Below are 18,347 nucleotides of genomic sequence, written 5' to 3'. Positions count from 1 at the left end.
TGAAACGGAGCTGTACGGTGCAGCTACCCAAATGAAATCTCGCAGCTATGCCATTAATTAGTGCTTTATGATAGAAGATATCGACTAGCAATCTGGTATTTGCGATGAAGTTCAGTTTCACATTTTTCGTCACTCTCACTGGAGAGTATTGCCTGGAGCGAAAAGTACCATAAGCGTTCATTTTTGCAGCTACATGGACGTTCTGAATCGTTAAGAAAAAATGTTGTAAAACCAACAGAAAGCACAGACTGCTATAACTAGTCCTAGTTATATAACGATTTTAAGTATAATGATAAACTACTGCAAGGAATCGGTCCACCTGAGCAAACAGGATCGTAATGTTGACACTCAATAACGACACTGATATGTGCAGCTCCTGGACGGATAGCCCTCCTGCCCATCAAACAGACTGAGTGACTGTTCGTGTCATTTAGTGTTGTCTGACCATTGACAAAGTACAACTATTTTTTAGGGCGCAAATTAAGTTAGGTAAATCTTTTTGCCCAAAACTGAAGGGGCAACATTCCCCCCTCCCCCCGTGATGCCAGGCCTGTCCCCATCCTATTCCATAATGTCATTATATATAATACCATACAACAGTGACCGATCCTTACTAACTACATGCGTTAAAATTGCACATCAGCTCATAGCAGGGGGCACATAGCCGCGATGTATTATCAATGTTATATTTCAACCATAATATCGACAACATTAATAAACGCATACGTTGAGAAAATATCGAACCCAGCATATTTTCCGCATATATACCACAATGCATTGCTAGTATTCGTTGGTCACAATTTTGGACACGTTTTTCAAACGTAGAAGTATATCCGCAAATATCTCAGCAATCCTCTTTTGACGAGTAAGTATGAACAATAATAATACTATCTGAATACATACAGATCTTTCTTAATATTATTTTGATTAAAATAGTACGTGAATAAGCAAAAAATGGCACATAAAATAGTGTGAATGGGGAAGATGACACAAAATTGTTTTGCCGTTTCTCTATTCTTATTCTATGTTGTACTTTCAAACTTTGGGTACTCTTTAATTAGGACAGACTTTATTGCTCAACTGCTATGATGCAAGCCAAATTTTATACATTTATTTCAGTTTTGAGCTTAGTAAACCGTTCACTTTTTAGATTATACTAAAGAAGATAATCATCATTTATTTGGGAAGTAATATTATACAATTTTCTCCTAGCTGCGGTGCTGAAGTCCCACCCTACATCAACAGAAAAAGAAATAAAGGAGCATGCAATGTGTTACTTGAAGAATGCATATGAAAGACAGGGGGCCAGGAGATCTGGACACTGAAAATAATAGGTTTTTGGTTCTAACTGTTAGGACAATTAGACAGGGTTTGCAAATAGTGGACAAAAATCGTCTTAACTTCCATTGTAATATTTTTTTTTCTTGGAAATATAGAAGTTGTACATTTTAAAATGTATATTTGAATCAAAATGTGGTTTTGAGTTAGTGTGTTAATGTAATTAGTTTTGTGTTTGTCATTACTATACTGTATATTGCCATGTTACCAGAATTTGTAGCTGAAGTTTAAGACTAGTTGTGTTTTTTATGATTATTGCCCATATGTTGATTGTTGATTGATTGTATACAATGTATAATTTGAAATACATATGTTTCAGGTGTGAATGTGTATTTTCAGAATACATTTCTAAACCTAATCATTGGCTTGGTTTACTTGTTTCTACGCCTATAAAATCTATCTTTGATGTATAATAGACCTCTACCCATATACGTATAATAGACCTTTAATGTTATCCGTATAACAGACCTCTACCCATATACGTATAATAGACCTCTAAAGTTATACGTATAATAGACCTCTAAAGGTATACGTATAATAGACCTCTAACCATATACGTATAATAGTCCTCTAAAGTTATCCGTATAATAGACCTCTAAAGTTATCCGGAACTCCAACCATATATGTATAATAGTCCTCTAAATTTATCCGTATAATAGAACTCCAACCATTTATGTATAATGAACGTCTAAACATAGACGTATAATTGACGTATAACTTTAGACGTATATTAGAATTTCATTCTAGACGAATTGTAGACCACATTTAGACGTCTAAGGTATGCGTTTAATAGACGTATATTATACGTCTTTTGCCCACTGGGACTACTGAATGGCGTAGACCTGAAAATAAAACTCACGCGCAACAGAGATGCTTTCTGCTTAATGAACAACATCAGAGAACACAAACTGAGCGTACTCTCTGCATCTTTGTTTGTGAACGCCGAAGCACTCCTGACGGTCGCACCACTAAATACCTAAATACCCCATAGACCGCGTACAGATGAAAGTCTTCAGCCTGCCTGCAGGGAGCCATGTGTGTAACCAAGAAAACCTCTTTCTCGGACAGTTACCCAAAGTGGTAATTTTGGGGTTTGTGGACAAAGCGGCATTCAGCGGCAGTTTTACACAAAACCCCTTCAAATTTAAACACTACAACATTAACTTTCTGGCTCTCTACACGGACGGTGAACAAATCCCGACTAAACCGCTTCAACCGCTTCAACCAGACTTCCAGAATGGACATTGCGTCGGTGAATATTTTAATCTGGTGGAAACATCCGGGAAGCCTCTGAAAGTCTTTTTTTGTGTGTAACAAAGTTGCATTTTCATGTCCGGACGGGGAGACTTTATCATTCCGACATGAAGCCACCCTTAAGTCCTCTGAGGCGTGTCTGTCTGCAAGGCTTGTATTTTGGAAATGTTTTTTTGAAACGGAGAACGACTTTGAAATAGGCTTCCGCCGGCGCCTCGCGATCCAGGTAAGATTGTAGCAAGAACGCAGCGGCGGCGGGGTTTGCTGTAGTCGTGGCTGAGTGCTTAAGGCGATGGACTAGAAATCTATTGGGGTCTCCCCGCGCAGGTTCGAATCCTGCCGACTACGTTGTCCACCTCCTGTCGTTGTGTTCTGGCGCAAGCAAAGAAGCGCACCTCTTTGCTGTTCCTGGTGGTTTTAAAACGCCAAATCGCTTGTACCCGCTGCCTTGGAAATAAATTCTTCAGCGTCTGCAAATGGCATTTTGCAGCTGGAAGCAGATGTCGACGCGTTTTGCACAGAGCACCAAAAAAGCGTCTTTTTTGAAGGTCCAGGCACTGAGCATTGGTGATTTAGTGGTAGAATTCTCGCCTGCCACGCGGGAGGCTCGGGTTCGATTCCCGGCCAATGCAGTAGCTTTCGCAGCGAGCGGCTCCATCACTTGCATCCCCTTGCAACTTGCAACTGAAAACCCACTGAAGCTAAGCAGGTGTGAGCCAGGTCAGTACCCGGATGAGGGTGAGCTACAGGGAAAGACAAAGCTTCCAGCTGGAAGCGGTGTTAATGGTGCCGGCGGGGGGGCATTCACCCTGAGGTCTGTGCGGGTCCCAATTCCCCAGCATAGTGACAGAGAAATAAACATATTTTGGCAACTTTGGTCACCCCCATTTAACTTCTGGGGCAGGAAAAGCACACTTTTCAAAACTTGTTTTTCAGCTCGAAATAAACGTATTTTTTCAAACCTTGGAATCCCAATGTAGCTGCCTGGCTCATTAGAGCCCACTGAGTCAGCCCTTAACCCCACTGTGCAGAAGCTGTCAAAACGGGTTTTTCAGCAGAAATAAACACGTTTGGGCAACTTTGGTCACCCCCATTTAACTTCTGGGGCAGGAAAAGCACACTTTTCAAAACGTGTTTTTCAGCTTGCTGTGACCTCTGTTTTACATCTCATCCAAAAGACAGCGCCCTTTTACAACACAGCGTCTCTGTCACTATCATAAGTGACTGCCATCATAAGAATATGAGTCCAATATTTTAGAATATAGTCAGAATGACTTCTAACCTTACCTGTGGTGTCTTTAATCCCTATTGCTCAATGCATGGTGTACGTACTGCATAGATGTGTCTTGAGAATGAGGAATGGGCCCCTGAGACCGTCATTTACCTGTTTCACAAATGATCGTATTTTACTAGAGATTCTGTTTGGGATTCAGATGTGCATTCGGACAGCAATCCCTTTCAAGAAATGATACGTACTGGATGAGGTCAAAGGTGCTGGAACACTGTATTTAGGATGTGTTTGCAGTGATTGTGTGTCTCCTGCTTCATCGCAGTGATATATAGATGTGCTCCTGTAATTTATTGGTACATGCCCAGGGCAGTAAGCAGTCTGAGGATTTATTTCCAGACGGCATAGAGCAGTGAAGCAGTGAAGTAGTGCAACACACTGGATCATTATATTATTAGAATCTATTCTACTTAAATTATTACATTATACACAATTTGAGTTCATTTTAAAAAGTAAAAGGTAATGAAAGGAATGCATTTTCATAAGAAAGATAATACCGATATGCATGTGATAATCTTCCTTATATCATGTAGTGCGTCAGTTGGACACTTTGTGGGCTTGAAATACAAAGCAAATCATGTTCTATGGTACAAGTTAAATACAAAACGTAAGCTTTTATTTTAATTAGATTTGTTTATAAAGCATAAGCAATCATTTATTACATTAATATATGTGAAAATGACATTTTAGCATCATAATATTACATAAAGGTCTCTAGCTTCAACACAGTGATATATATATATATATGCTCAGTGATTTATTGGTACATGCCCAGGTCAATAATCAGAATGAGGATTTATTTCCAGACGGGCTACAGGTAGTGTTGTGAAATACTTCAACACACTGGATCGCAGATTTAGACCCCCTGCACTCTTACTCCTTAAAAACCAAAGAAATGAAGATATGTAGCAATCACATTGTAACAGGGGTGACAGTGGCTTAATGCTTATACTAGTGGACTTTTGGTACCTTTAGGGTACGGTGTTCCCTGAAGGGCTCTCAAACCCCGCATTTCAGATGCCTAGCTGTATCACTGATGTGTTGCACCTCAGAATCACTTTTAACCTTACCTCTGGTATCTTTAATCCCTATTGCTCAACGCATGGTGAAAGTATTGCATAATTGTGTCTGAAAATGAGCAATGGGCACCTGAGAGACTCATTTGCCTGTTTCACAAATGATCATATTTGACTAGAGATTCTGTTTGGGATTCAGTTGTGCATTCTGACAGCAATCCCTTTCAAAAAACGATACATTCTGGATGAGGTCAAAGGTGCAGGAACACTGTATGTGTTTGCACTTATTCTGTGTCTCTAGCTTCAACACAGTGATATATATATATATGCTCAGTGATTTTTTGGTACATGCCCAGGGCAATAATCATTATGAGGATTTATTTCCAGATGTGCTAGGGGTAGTGTTGTGAAATACTTCAACACACTGGATCGCAGGTTTAGACCCCCTGCACTCTTACTCCTTAAAAACCTGAAGCGTCTGGCGTCTCGCCGACGTCGAACACCCCCCTCAGGCTGTACTCGTACTCGGCTAACTGCTGTGGAACCCTGCGTGAGAAGCCGTTGGCCACGGTGACGGCTGGCGACCCACAGACGCCCCACTATCGGCCGGCTCCAGCCCCGGCTGGTCCTCTAGAGCCTCCCCACACGGCTCCTCCTCCCGGGCCTGGTAGGGGGCCAGCCGGTCTTGGTGCAGGACCACCACTCTCCCCCGTGTTCGCAACCGGACACGGTAGCAGACCTCGCCCACCACCCAGAGTACCTCAGCGGGCCCCTCCCACGACGGCGCCAGCTTAGGGCTGAGGCATTTGCGGCGGCGCGGGTTGTACACCCAAACCGAGTCCCCGGGCTGGAAGGCAGGCCCCCTGCAGCGCAGGTCGTAGTGCCGCTTCTGCCGGACCCCCGCCTGTGTCAGGTGGGTCCGTGCAAAGCTGTGCACCTGCTGCATCCGCTGCCGCAGGTCCCATTCGTAGTCCGGTCCAGCCAGCGGTGCCGACCCGTCTCCGGGCGACGGGCCGAAGACCAGGTCCACCGGGGTTCACATTTCCCGGCCCAGCATGAGTGAGGCTGGGGTGCACCCGGTGGATTCCTGGACCACGGTCCTATACGCCCAGAGTGCAAGGGGGAGGTGGCGGTCCCAGTCCCGTTGGTGCCGGGACACCAGGGTGGCCAGCTGGGTGGTGAGCGTACGATTAAACCGCGCCACCAACCCGTTGCTCTGGGGATGCAGAGGTGTGGTCCGCGTCTTAGTGATCCCCAGGCGCTGGCACACTCTGGCAAAGACCTGGGACTCGAAGTTACGCCCCTAGTCACTATGTAACTCCTCCGGCACCCCCAGCCTGGCAAACATCCCCTCCAGCAGTGCATCGGCCACCGTGGGGGCACTCTGGTCCGGGAGGGCGTAGGCCTCCGGCCACTTCATAAAATAATCCATGGCCACCAAGACGTAGAGGTTCCCGGCCTCGGTGCGCAGAAACGGGCCCAAAACGTCCACCCCCACCCGCTCCATAGGAGCCCCCACCTGGTGTTGTTGGAGGGGGGCCCGAGAGCGCTCGGGGGGACCCTTCTGTGCCACGCACACTGCATACGTTCGGCAGTACCACTCCACGTCCCGGTGGCAAAGACCCCAATAAAAATGGCCTCGGAGGCGCTACAGGGTTTTTTTACCGCCAAAGTGCCCCACGCCCGGCTGGCCATGCACTGCTCGGAGCACCGCCCCGCGGAGCGACCAAGGCACCATCAGCTGCCACCGTACCTCGCCACTGGAGGGTACCCGCCACCCCCGGCGCAGCACCCCGTCCTTTACCTCCAAGGCCTCCCACAGGGCGCAGGGGGCCTTGACGGACTTTGGGTGTGGGGCGAGCTTCTCTCGCGTAGACCGCACTCCGGCTACCACTCCCAGCATGCCCAGCGGTACTACGAGCGCCTAGGGGCGCTTCCTCCTCACCACCAGGCGAGGGCGTTACAATACATAGAATATGCATGTAAAACGAACAGATCTTATCGAGAGGGTTATCAGAATACAAAAGGTATATATTCAGTCAGTTACAAAGTGTTACACATATCAAGAGGACATACATTCAGTATATCATTCATTTAGACCATTTCATAAATGAACCTGGTAATAACTTCTACATTAGATACTGAAAACAAGTACATAACTCTTAGGAATTGAATTGATATCAACTGGTTGGGATAACAATTGAATTCGCGAGCAGTAATGCAGTGAAGTTGAATACTCATCCAATCTCTGGGGATTCAGATCTCCTGCGGGCACAAAGAAACAGTTGCAGGCTTGTTGCTGTCCAATCCGTGCTCTCTGTCTAGGTGCCAGGCTGTGCTGTGCGGGTTGCGACGGTGCGCTGCTGATGCTCACTGACCGGCTAGTTAGTGTTGGCTTTAACTAGCAAAGTTTGTGCACAGGAGAAAAGATGACTGTGGGTCCCAGCAAGTCAAGAAGAAGACCGGTTCGTTCCTGATGAAGAGCTAGTTCTGAATAGTGATTCAACTGTCCACAGTTCCGACCTGTTCACGAGGCCTGCTGCTGGTGCTAACCTCGGGTGGATCCTCTGGTTACTCTCTGGCAACCTCCGCTTTAGACTCTTAGAACAAAGGAAAGTTCTGGCACTCGGACACACTGGCCGTTCCGTGGTTGTCCGGGCTGAGTCTCAGGATGGTCAGGAGGCGCGCTGTGAGAATGTCCTGCCCTTGGGAGCCTTCTGCTCCTGGGCTGTCCTGCCCTGGAATTCTCCTTTGAATTCCCTTTAGAAAACTCCACAGAAATCTCTACTGAATTCCCACTGAATCTCTCAGGCTCTCTGTGTTGCCTGTTTTTACCTGGAGGAACTTCAGCTCGTTGATTGGCTGAAAGTTCCATGGGCATCAGAGTCCCACGTGGGTTACTCGGCCCTACCAGTCCCTGATTGGTTGATCAAGGTGAGATATGAGTCACTTACTCCTGACACTTAGGAATGCAGTCCAGATGTCCATCTGGCACTCCCTAGACAGATAAGCGCCAATGGATGACCATTGATCATGATAGCCAGGCTTAGCTAAGTGCATCCCCCTTTGGGAGCTGTCCCTTATCAAGGGAAACCTTAAATCAGCCTGCATGAATAGTTTCTCTGTGGCTGCACCACAGAGATGAACAGAGAGATGAGGCCTAATTTGGGAAAGCTCAGAAACACTTAATTCTTTCTTATTAATAAGCCTCGCCGCTACACCGCCCAAAGCACTTCTAAAACAGGAGATTCGCGTTTGGGAAAACAGGTCTACGGGTCTGAAACCTGCTCCACGGAAAACAGCTCTGTTGCGCTTTTGATCAAAGGGAGATTCGCTGTTCTTACTTTTTGATGACATAACACCCAAAGGGGCTTCTTTGGAGCTGGATTCCAACCAGCATCCTTAAGTTTCTTGGCGGTATCCTTTACAGTCCTCTGTTCGGTCGACAAGGGACTGAAGGGGGCAGCTTTCCTCACACATACAGTGCAATGTACTGTAGTGTTCCCCTTAATTGAATTCGCAGTTCTGCATCAAACCTCTAACTCGTTTCCTTAGCTTGGATTTAAGCCACGAAGCAGGCTTCTACTGTATAAACGTCTAGAGGAATCACAAACTATTTGAGAGGCCACCATCCCAGGGGGAACTGACAAGTCTATCCCTAAACACCTAGCGCAGTCTCTCGAGAGACTGTCAAAAATCGCTTTCTCCGTTTGCGTTGCAAGTAAGTGAAAACGCGGTCTCAACCCAGAGCCACTTGGCAGCAGCGGCACGTAAATACCGTTACTGTTACTGCTCGATACCGACGTTAGCCTACTATACCATGTTCAGCCACCGCTAGAAAATGCACGGCTCTAGAACCGGAGCAAATGACAGGAGGGCCAACGCCGAACGGGCACACGTGTCAGACATGGAGCGCGACGAGGATGGGATTCGAACCCATGCGTGCAGAGCACAACGGATTAGCAGTCCATCGCCTTAACCACTCGGCCACCTCGTCGAGGGATCTGGGCTGTCCGGACATGGGTTGGCGCGCTCCAGATGATCTTTTTCTTTTTTTTCCCTCGTACTCGAGGGTCATTTTCCTGTTCCACGTGCGATTTCAACATTTTCCTTGGGAGATGCCAAGCCAGCAATTAATTCTCCAGGACCTTAATTCTCTTCTCTTGCAGCATGAGATCATGTCCTTCTTTTGGCTCCCTCCAGTTCTGATAAAAAATCTCATTCTTAGATTTGTTAATTTTTGCAGAGGAAGCCAAAGAGAAACGCTCACAACACTGCAGAGCTCTGCTAATTGAGGTACTGTCAGAGAGGAGCAGGGTGACGTCATCCATGTATAGAGATGTCTTTACCTCTCCTCCCCCACTTCCAGGCACTGGTATCCCATTAATGGCCTGATCCTGGCGCAAGGCACAGGCTAAGGGCTCCGTAGCCAAAACGAATAACAAAGGGGATAATGGGCAGCCCTGCCTCACTACTGAACAGACTTCAAAGGGGTGTGATCTATTGCCATTAACCATTACTCTGCTGTTGCTACCTGTGTACAGCAGGTTAATCCACTTTCTCATGATGGGGCCAAAATTCATGTGCTCAAGTACCGATGTTAAGTACTGCCGGTTTAGGCGGTCAAAGGCCTTTTCTAGGTCTACACCTAAAACGCACAGAGGGAGGGAGCGATCCTCTGAGTACAGACAGACATCCCTCAACAAGGCCAGGTTGTCGCTCATCAGGCGTCCTACTATCCCACAAGTCTGTTCTTTCCCTACCAGTGAGGCCACTACATTTTGTAGGCGCAGGAAAAGGGCTTTGGACAGGATCTTAGTGTCCACGCCTAACAGGCTGAGGGGTCTCCAGTTCTTTATGTCATTCTTTGCTCCTTTCTTAAACAAGAGAGAGATAGTGCCTTCTCTTAAGGAGTCAGGCAGCAATTCTGTCTTATAGCTTTCCTCGAATAGGAGCAGTAGCGGATCCTGAAGCAGATCCCAAAAGGTGCAATAAAATTCTTTAGGGAGCCCGTCAGCACCCGGAGTTTTCCCCTTCTGTAAGCTCTCCATAGCCTGTCTCAGCTCTTCTACTGTCAAATCCCTCTTAAGTACTTCCCTATCTTCTTCACTCAAAACGTTTTCTAGCTTTGAGGTAAAAAAATGAATTTCTTCATCCTTTACCTCTGTAGAGCTGTACAGTCTTGAGTAGAAGGCCTCGGTGCAGGAGAGGATAGCACTCAGCTCTGTTCTCTCTCGTCCCTCCTCATCAACTACACTTTCCATGACAGACTTGGAGCCTACCACTTTCCTGAAAAAGAAGCGAGTACACTTCTTATTTTCTTCCAAGAACTGCACTCTGCTTCTTAACAGCACTCCTCGACTACTTTCTTGGCTATGCTCCGGATGTCCTTTTTTAAAAGGGTGATATCCTCGAGCACATCGAAGCCACTGTGCAGCATCGTGTAGAGACGCTGCAGCTGCCTCTGTTTCCTGGCTAGCACTCCTCTCCGTCTGGCAGCAGCCTTCCTTCCCTCAGCCATGAAAAAGGCCTTTGTCCTCATCTTCACCTCCTCCCACCACTCTCCTACTGACCCGTACAGACACTGCAAGGACAGCCACTGTGATAGTTTCTCCTTGTAGCGGGATACTACCCCCTCGTTCTCTAGCAGCTTTGTGTTGAGTTTCCAGAGGCCTGGGCCAAAGACAGTCCCGCCCTGGAGTTCCACTCTACACCCTAAAGCCTGATGATCTGAGAAGAAGACAGGCTGAAGAGTGACCCCAACAACTTTCACTCTCTCTGAGACAAAGCAATAGTCAATTCTGGAGCTGCTATTCCTCCCTGACCATGTATATCCTGCTGTTGTGGGATATATACATCTATATGTGTCTGAGAGTTTAAAGTCTTGAACTAAGTTTTGCAGGGCCAGTGAGCTGGAATCCAATTTTATCGGAGAGCTAGACTGCCTGTCTGTGTGCTCTAAGATACAATTAAAATCCCCTCCCACTATCACATCTGTGCTACTTAACAATAGGGGAGAGAGTGCCTTGAGTAGCTCCACCCTTACTCCCACGTCAGTAGGACAATACACATTGATTAGCCGCAGGTTAACGGTCCCCCATTCCACATCCACACACAGCAACCTGCCATCTATGACCCTCTGAATACTTTTCAATTTGAAAGCCCATCCTTTGAAAAGAATGGCCACGCCAGAGGCTCTGTTGTTATTGTCCCCTGACCAAACAGAAGGCCCTTTATCCCACCTATCTTCAAAGCTTTTATACCTCTCTTGATAGGCTAAAGCACACTCCTGCAACATCAACACATCTCCCTCTCTCTGCTGGAGGTAATCAAAGACACACTGGCATTTAACTCTGTCATTGATACCTCTGGTGTTAAGAGAAATTATGTTTAGAGCCATATTACATAAGAAAGTGGAACCAGTCTTTACAAAACACATTTCTCTTCGGTCTCAACTGTTACCTTCTTCTTTTTCTTCTTACCAATTTCCTGCCAGCCATCCTCTGAATGAGCCTTCATCAGGGTGGCAGCAGTAAAAGCGTTCACGGAGTCCATTTCAAGGAAGGGGGTAGAAGGAGGGGTGGAGGGGTTCCAGCTGTCCCCATCGCCATGCTCTCCTTCCTCCTCGCTCGGGGAGAAAACAGAGTCATTTTTCCTTTTCCTCAAGTCCAGCTCCTGGGAGCACCGAGGGGAAAGGGGTGCAGCCGATGCACCAGTCTCCTCTTCCCCCTCACCCACCAGCTGTTGCAGATCCTCCGTGATGGACTGGATGGAGGAGAGGAGGGCATCTGTAGCACTTGCAGAGTCTGAGAAAAGCAGCTCCGCTGAATCCTGGGTATCCTCGCTGGACCCGCTCCACCGGGGGGCCCCACACTGGCCCTCGTTCTGAGGAGCAGGAGTGGGGGAGGGGTCCTCGCTGTTCTCTGGGGTTTTCAAACCCTCGTGCTTGTCTGGTGCAGTCTGCGGTTGTGGGGGCGTAGTGGATTTCTCTTCCACCGGCCCCGGAGCCACAGCAGGACTGATCCTGGCTGGAGGCTGAGACTCTTTGTCCAACAAGGGTTCTTTGTTTGACTTGTTGTTTGCTTTGGCTTTTTCAGGCCGGTTTGGCTGAAACAAGCACTGCCTCATCCTTTCTCATTTTGAGTTTATAGGCGTAGGCGTGAGGGCAGTTCTTAAAAACGTGTCCTTCTGAGCCACATAAATTGCACTTTGGCAGCATTGAACAGTCAGAGGCTTAATGTCCCTGTTTGCCACAGGTCTTGCAGCATTTCACAGTGCAGGACGATGCCAGGTGTCCCACAGCACCACAGCGCCGACACACCTTTGGTTGTCCCACATAAAAAACATAGCCATTGCAGGCGCCCAGCCGGATTGTAGAGGGCAGGTGCCTTAAGCCTCCATTGACATTGTCCGGTAGCAAGCGAACCTCGAATTTCCTTGCTCCTGTTTTTATACCGTCAACATCTCTAACCTCAGTTCCATGGTGGATGGTGCAGTACTGCTTAAGCCAGGTGTGAATGTCCTCCGTCTTTGCCATTTCCGAGAACATAACAACCTCTCTCTCTGTGTCAGAGGCTGCAAGTTGATCTTCTCAAGGGCAGGAACTTTCCCTCTTTTTGCCTCAAACACATCCACACATTGTTCAAACAGAGAATAGGTAGCAAAAACAACCTCAAATGCTTTCTGACCTGGGAGAGCGAAGATGAAATACAAGTGCCGAGGTTCAAAACCAAGTTCCTTCTGTAACACTTTTCTGCTGAACTGCATACGATCCATGAAGAGGTCATCCAAAAGCTCAAAACGTACAGCATTCTTGCGGGATCCAAAGGTTGCCATCTCAAACTGCAAAACAAACACTGCTTCCACAAAACAAGAAAACAATCCAACTACTCCAACTACAGGCTGATCAAGGTATCTCCCCTGCCAGATAAGCAGAGAGCCGCAGGCGATGAGCCCGGAGCTGAACGGGCCCCACTGGCTCGTTTGTAAGGCCAGGTGCATTGCCAACCACGACCGGCAGGGCAGAGGACTTGAAGGCGGCCTGGGCTCCTGCAGCTGTCCAGCCACGCACTCTGGTTTCTCTTCATCTCGTACAAATCTTTTGCCTTTTACTAAAGATTTCCATGGAGAGGAGCATGAATGAGTTCCATACAATTTTTGTGCTTCCCTGCCTTTGGGTGGGGCGCAGCTGGGCTGGTCAAAGAGAGAAAACAAAACCGCTCACAATCGCTCTTATTACGGCGACTGTGGCCTTCTGCTCTGCGAGTCCTCGGTCTCAGCCTGTCTGATTGGCGCTCTTTTCTTTGGGGGGCGGGAAGTGTCCGGCCGCAAATATGAAGCGTTACAGCAACGACATGCCATGAGACGATTGATAACGATTTCCATAGGATCCCCGCGGTTGCCTGGCTACCGTCAGCTTTGCGCAGTGGCAGTATCGTAGCCTGTGAGGTTTAGCCGAGGCGCGATTATTGCTAGTTGAAAACTTTTCCCAATACCCCGCTTCCGCCGGTTTCCAATACAATCGGCGAAAGCAATTTTTGAGCAAGGTGTTTAAAGACAGATTTTGTCATGGTAACATCATGGTAGAAAGAAACAAGCTTGTTACGCTCTTTCAGCGTTATGCAGAGAACAGCGTCTGTCGAGATCACTTTTGAGTCGGCGCGAAACGCCGTGTGCTGTCAGTTTGATTTCATATTGCTCGTAGCGGCGCCCGGCTTTTGTCTGTCAAACGTTAGGTTGCGCTTCTTCATGCTGCATCGTCGGCATGAGTGGAGCTCTTTAAACGTCTGTACTTACTGCGCCCCATAAGAAATTGTTTGTCCCCGTTCAAAAGAGATTGTGCGATGTCCTGCAGCGTTCACAAAGCAAACCTTTGACAGTTTGAAAAGAGGAATTTATTCTGCTTCCTGTGCGTGCAGTAGTTACAAAGTTGAACGTCTTTACACGATCTGCTGCAGTTTTCAGTGGGCGGGCTTTGTCAGATGGCTTTGAAAAACGCACTGTGTTTCGGCTCGGGAAACATCATGAGCAGTGTCCTGCATGTTTTCTGTGTATAGCTGTCTTTTAACGCATACAGAATTCATTCGAAATCATTGATTTCTCCAATTAACAAGGGTCCCTTTTTGAACCTGCGAGAAGCATTCTTTCAATGTAACAGATTTACTCCGAGGAAAGGCAGCATGACATTAAGAGTAGCTCAAGCTTTCAGCACCCGTATCGGACTGCGTGTATGCAGACACCGCTCAGAATCCCCTGTAAGATTCTCCCTCAATTCCGTTGTGCAGTGCTTTACCTCTTTCAAAAGGCTTCACTTTCCTAGTCACATTCCAAGACTCATCGAACCCGGGCTGTTTCCTCCAGCGGTATAGTATTGCAGTGAGACAGCACGATGCCTGCAAGACTATGTCACGCTAAACGCCACAGATTGTGTTTGTCCCTTCGTGTCAGTCGTCCTGCAGCCACGGGAAGTGGGACACAAACATGCTGCAATGCTTTCAGGACGTTTGGATTTGTTTGTGCAACATCCGAGAAGAGTACTTGTGGCTTGAATGTGAACTGTACGTGCCCGCCCCCTTTCCTCTGTAGTGCATGAGTTCCTCCCGGCATGCCCTTCGTCATTGTTCTGTCATCTTGTATTTAAAGGGTTGTATTTCTGCTGCTGAAAATAAGCAACGGTTTTCTCACAACGCCCTTTGTTCCCGACGGAGCCCTTGTCTGTCATGAAATTCTTTAAAACCTCAAGCTAGAAGAAGAAGACGACAAATATGAAGCGTTACAGCAACGACATGCCATGAGACGATTGATAACGATTTCCATAGGATCCCCGCGGTTGCCTGGCAACCGTCAGCTTTGCGCATTGGCAGTATCGTAGCCTGTGAGGTTTAGCCGAGGCGCGATTATTGCTAGTTGAAAACTTTTCCCAATACCCCGCTTCCGCCGGTTTGCAATACAATCGGCGAAAGCAATTTTTGACAGTCTCGTCAGAGCGCGACATAGTCTTGCAGGCATCGTGCTGTCTAACTGCAATACTATACCGCTGGAGGAAACAGCCAGGGTTCAATGAGCCATGGAATGTGACTAGGAACGTGAAGCCTTTTGAAAGAGGTAATGTCGACGCTTTTTTTTTTTTGGCGTGGTACTAATAACGCCAAGGCTGGGGTTCGAGCCCCGTACGGGCCAGGTCCTTTTCTCCTCTCTTACAAAAGCTGTTAGGTTCCTTTCCGTGGTGAGATGGGTTGTGATGCAACGCTACCACATAGTGCCGACAGACAATTAAATGACAAAAATGAAGAGAGTTAAAGCAGCTGGAGAGGTTTTCTTACAACTTTTGAGCTGACACAGTTTTGGAAAATGTTTTCTTCACGCTGCACTGTACCACATAGGCAGCCAAGAGTCTCCAAAACAAAACAGAATTGACAGTCATATAATGTCCATTAACCCCGGTTTTAAACACAGTATCATGTCTGCCATCATAAGAATATAAGTCCAATATTTTAGAATATAGTCAGAATGTCTTCTAACCTTACCTGTGGTGTCTTTAATACCTATTGCTCAATGCATGGTGTACGTACTGCATACATGTGTCTTGAGAATGAGGAATGGGCCCCTGAGACATTTACCTGTTTCACAAATGATCGTATTTTACTAGAGATTCTGTTTGGGATTCAGATGTGCATTCGGACAGCAATTCCTTTCAAGAAATGATACGTTCTGGATGAGGTCAAAGGTGCTGGAACACTGTATTTAGGATGTGTTTGCAGTGATTGTGTCTCCTGCTTCAACGCAATGATATATAGATGTGTTCCTGTAATTTACTGGTACATGCCCAGGGCAGTAAGCAGTCTGAGGATTTATTTCCAGACGACATAGAGCAGTGAAGCAGTGAAGTAGTGCAACACACTGGATCATTATATTATTAGAATCTATTCTACTTAAATTATTACATTATACACAACTTGAGCTCTCAGCACCGTACTGAGCCCAGGTGTTTTTCTAAAGCTGTCAGGTGCAGTTCATTTACATGAAGGAAATCTCTTACTGGGTACGATTACAATGCAGTAAGTAGCACAGGCTACTTAGGGAGTAGGCTGATGTGTTTAAAAACGACCCGAGCCAGCAGGAGTCGAACCTGCAATCTCCTGATCCGTAGTCAGACGCGTTATCCATTGCGCCACTGGCCCTGGTGTGACACTGCAGGACTGTAACCCAGTGAGCTTAGCACTGCAACTAGTAAAATATTACCCCCGGTCCATTCTTTTCCAAAAGTGAGAAACACCTGTTTTCTACATTTTGTCTGTTTTAAAACCATATCTCTTTAAACCAAAACAAGAGTTTGTCTTTTGCACTGATATTCTGATTCATTTCGATTTCAAAGAAAAAAGAAACATTACCTTCCAAAGCATCATAAAATTGTCCCTTCCTCCAGACTCTACTTCTCTCTTGTAGTAGTACAGCAGACCTTTCCAGGTGAGCAGATCACAGAGTCCAAAATGAGCTTCCTCCATCAAGCAAAGTACCTGAACATGACTCTTTCATCATAAAAGCGCCCCTGTAATAAAGAAATTAAATCCGAAATCAAGAGGGCAGTTGCCTACTGAAGTTCAAGAAGTCATAAATTTTAACCTAGCAACACATTAAAGGCTGCATCTATACAAGTACGATTCTAGAAATGCTCACCAGATTACGTTTTAAGAAAGAACTGCGCCTCAGGTTCCGCCGAGATCTTAACTCGGATGGCAGGATTCAGAGTCTGGTGTGGAATGATGGCGCACGGAGGGTCCACATACTGTGGATCCCTCAGTGTTCTTCCGCGTGTTCAAACCGCCAGCGTGTGACTCCCCTGTCCCCGTGACCTCATTGCTCTGCTCTCGCCTCTGTGCAGCTGAGCCCGACTCATGGTAAAGTTGAAAAAAATATGCCCTCAACGTGAGATTTACTCTGGAGTGAGGATAGTTGTTACCTTCTTATCGTTGAAACGGATGTATGTGATATGGCGACTAGGTTCTTCTCCATTAGCAGGCTTAAGGTTAAAGAAAAAAACATTGCTGACTTCTTTTTTTTTTGCCAGCTGCGAGCGCTGATTAGCGAGGTTTGTATTTCATGTTTTGCAAGTTGCATCCATTTTAAGAAAAACAAGTCGTTCAAGACAGGAAATGAATACTTGCATTTAATTAAGTCTAGACGTATGCGGTTGTCCATAATGACCAGTTCTGTTTGAGAACACAGAACAAAAAAAGGCACCGCTGGGATTCGGACCCAGGATTTCCTGTTTACTAGACAGGCGCTTTAACCAACTAAGCCACGGCGCCCCGGAAGTGCTGTCCTTTTGCAGCCACTTGGACACACCACTCAGACACATCTGCATTCGGTGTGTGCTCCGCCTGCTCGCTGAGCAAGTTGCCACCTTTACATACAATAGCAACATCGACACCAAGAGAAAGGATGACAAATGGCTTTTATTGGACTTTTCATGTCCAAGGAGCTCAATGTGCTTTCTGTGTACAGCAGGGCCACTGAACTCCACACTGGCCACTGAACCACAGCAGTGGCTTGCTGGCTTGACATCTCCCAAGGAAAATGTTGAAATCGCATGTGGAACAGGAAAATGACCCTCGAGTATGAGGGAAAAAAAAGAAAAAGATCAACTGGAGTGCGCCAACCCATGTCAGGACAGCCCAGTTTTGTTGACGAGGTGGCCGAGTGGTTAAGGCATGGGGTCGAATCCCATCCTTGTCGCTCTCCATGTCTGACACGTGTGCCCGTTCGGTGTTGGCCCTCCTGTTCTTTGCTCCGGTACTAGAGCTGTACATTTTCTAGCGGTGGCTGAACATGTTATAGTAGGCTAACGTCGGTATCGAGCAGTCACAGTAACAGTATTTACATGCCGCTGCTGCCAAGTGGCTCTGGGTTGAGACCGCGTTTTCACTTACTTGCAACGCAAACGGAGAAAGCGATTTTTGACAGTCTCTCGAGAGACTGCACTAGGTGTTTAGGGATAGACTTTGTCAGTTCCCCCTGGGATGATGGCCTCTCAAATAGTTTGTGATTCCTCTAGACGTTTATACAGTAGAAGCCTGCTTCGTGGCTTAAATCCAAGCTAAGGAAACGAGTTAGAGGTCTGATGCAGAACTGCGAATTCAATGAACGGGAACAGTACAGTACATTGGACTGTATGTGTGAGGAAAGCTGCCCCCTTCTGTCCCTTGTCGACCGAACAGAGGACTGTAAAGGATACCGCCAAGAAACTTTAGGATGCTGGTTGGAATACAGCTCCAAAGAAGCCCCTTTGGGTGTTATGTCATCAAAAAGTAAGAACAGCGACTCTCCCTTTGATCAAAAGCGCAACAGAACTGTTTTCCGTGGAGCAGGTTTCAGACCCGTAGACCTGTTTTATTTGTAGGGCAGGGCGCATTCCCAAATGCGAATCTCCTGTTTTAGAAATGCTTTGGGCG

At 46.8% G+C, this 18,347-nt stretch overlaps 5 non-coding genes across 5 annotated transcripts; 3 read left to right on the top strand and 2 right to left on the bottom strand.

Annotated features, from left to right (window-relative positions):
- Positions 1–8,811: 8,811 nt before the first annotated feature.
- Positions 8,812–8,893, bottom strand: trnas-gcu (transfer RNA serine (anticodon GCU)). Its single transcript has one exon. It is a non-coding gene; the product is annotated as a tRNA-Ser (tRNA).
- A 4,070-nt stretch (positions 8,894–12,963) lies between these two features.
- LOC138230924 (U5 spliceosomal RNA) lies at positions 12,964–13,080 on the top strand. The gene has a single exon (XR_011186512.1). It is a non-coding gene; the product is annotated as a U5 spliceosomal RNA (small nuclear RNA).
- Positions 13,081–13,310: 230 nt separating this feature from the next.
- LOC138230877 (U4 spliceosomal RNA) lies at positions 13,311–13,455 on the top strand. Its single transcript, XR_011186471.1, has one exon. It is a non-coding gene; the product is annotated as a U4 spliceosomal RNA (small nuclear RNA).
- A 1,286-nt stretch (positions 13,456–14,741) lies between these two features.
- Positions 14,742–14,883, top strand: LOC138230858 (U4 spliceosomal RNA). Its single transcript, XR_011186452.1, has one exon. It is a non-coding gene; the product is annotated as a U4 spliceosomal RNA (small nuclear RNA).
- Positions 14,884–17,130: 2,247 nt separating this feature from the next.
- trnat-agu (transfer RNA threonine (anticodon AGU)) lies at positions 17,131–17,204 on the bottom strand. The gene has a single exon. It is a non-coding gene; the product is annotated as a tRNA-Thr (tRNA).
- Positions 17,205–18,347: the final 1,143 nt, after the last annotated feature.

Source organism: Lepisosteus oculatus, unplaced genomic scaffold, assembly GCF_040954835.1.
Source record: "Lepisosteus oculatus isolate fLepOcu1 unplaced genomic scaffold, fLepOcu1.hap2 HAP2_SCAFFOLD_52, whole genome shotgun sequence".
In the NCBI taxonomy this organism is placed as follows: domain Eukaryota; kingdom Metazoa; phylum Chordata; class Actinopteri; order Semionotiformes; family Lepisosteidae; genus Lepisosteus; species Lepisosteus oculatus.
This window is presented reverse-complemented; position numbering and strand designations above follow the sequence as displayed.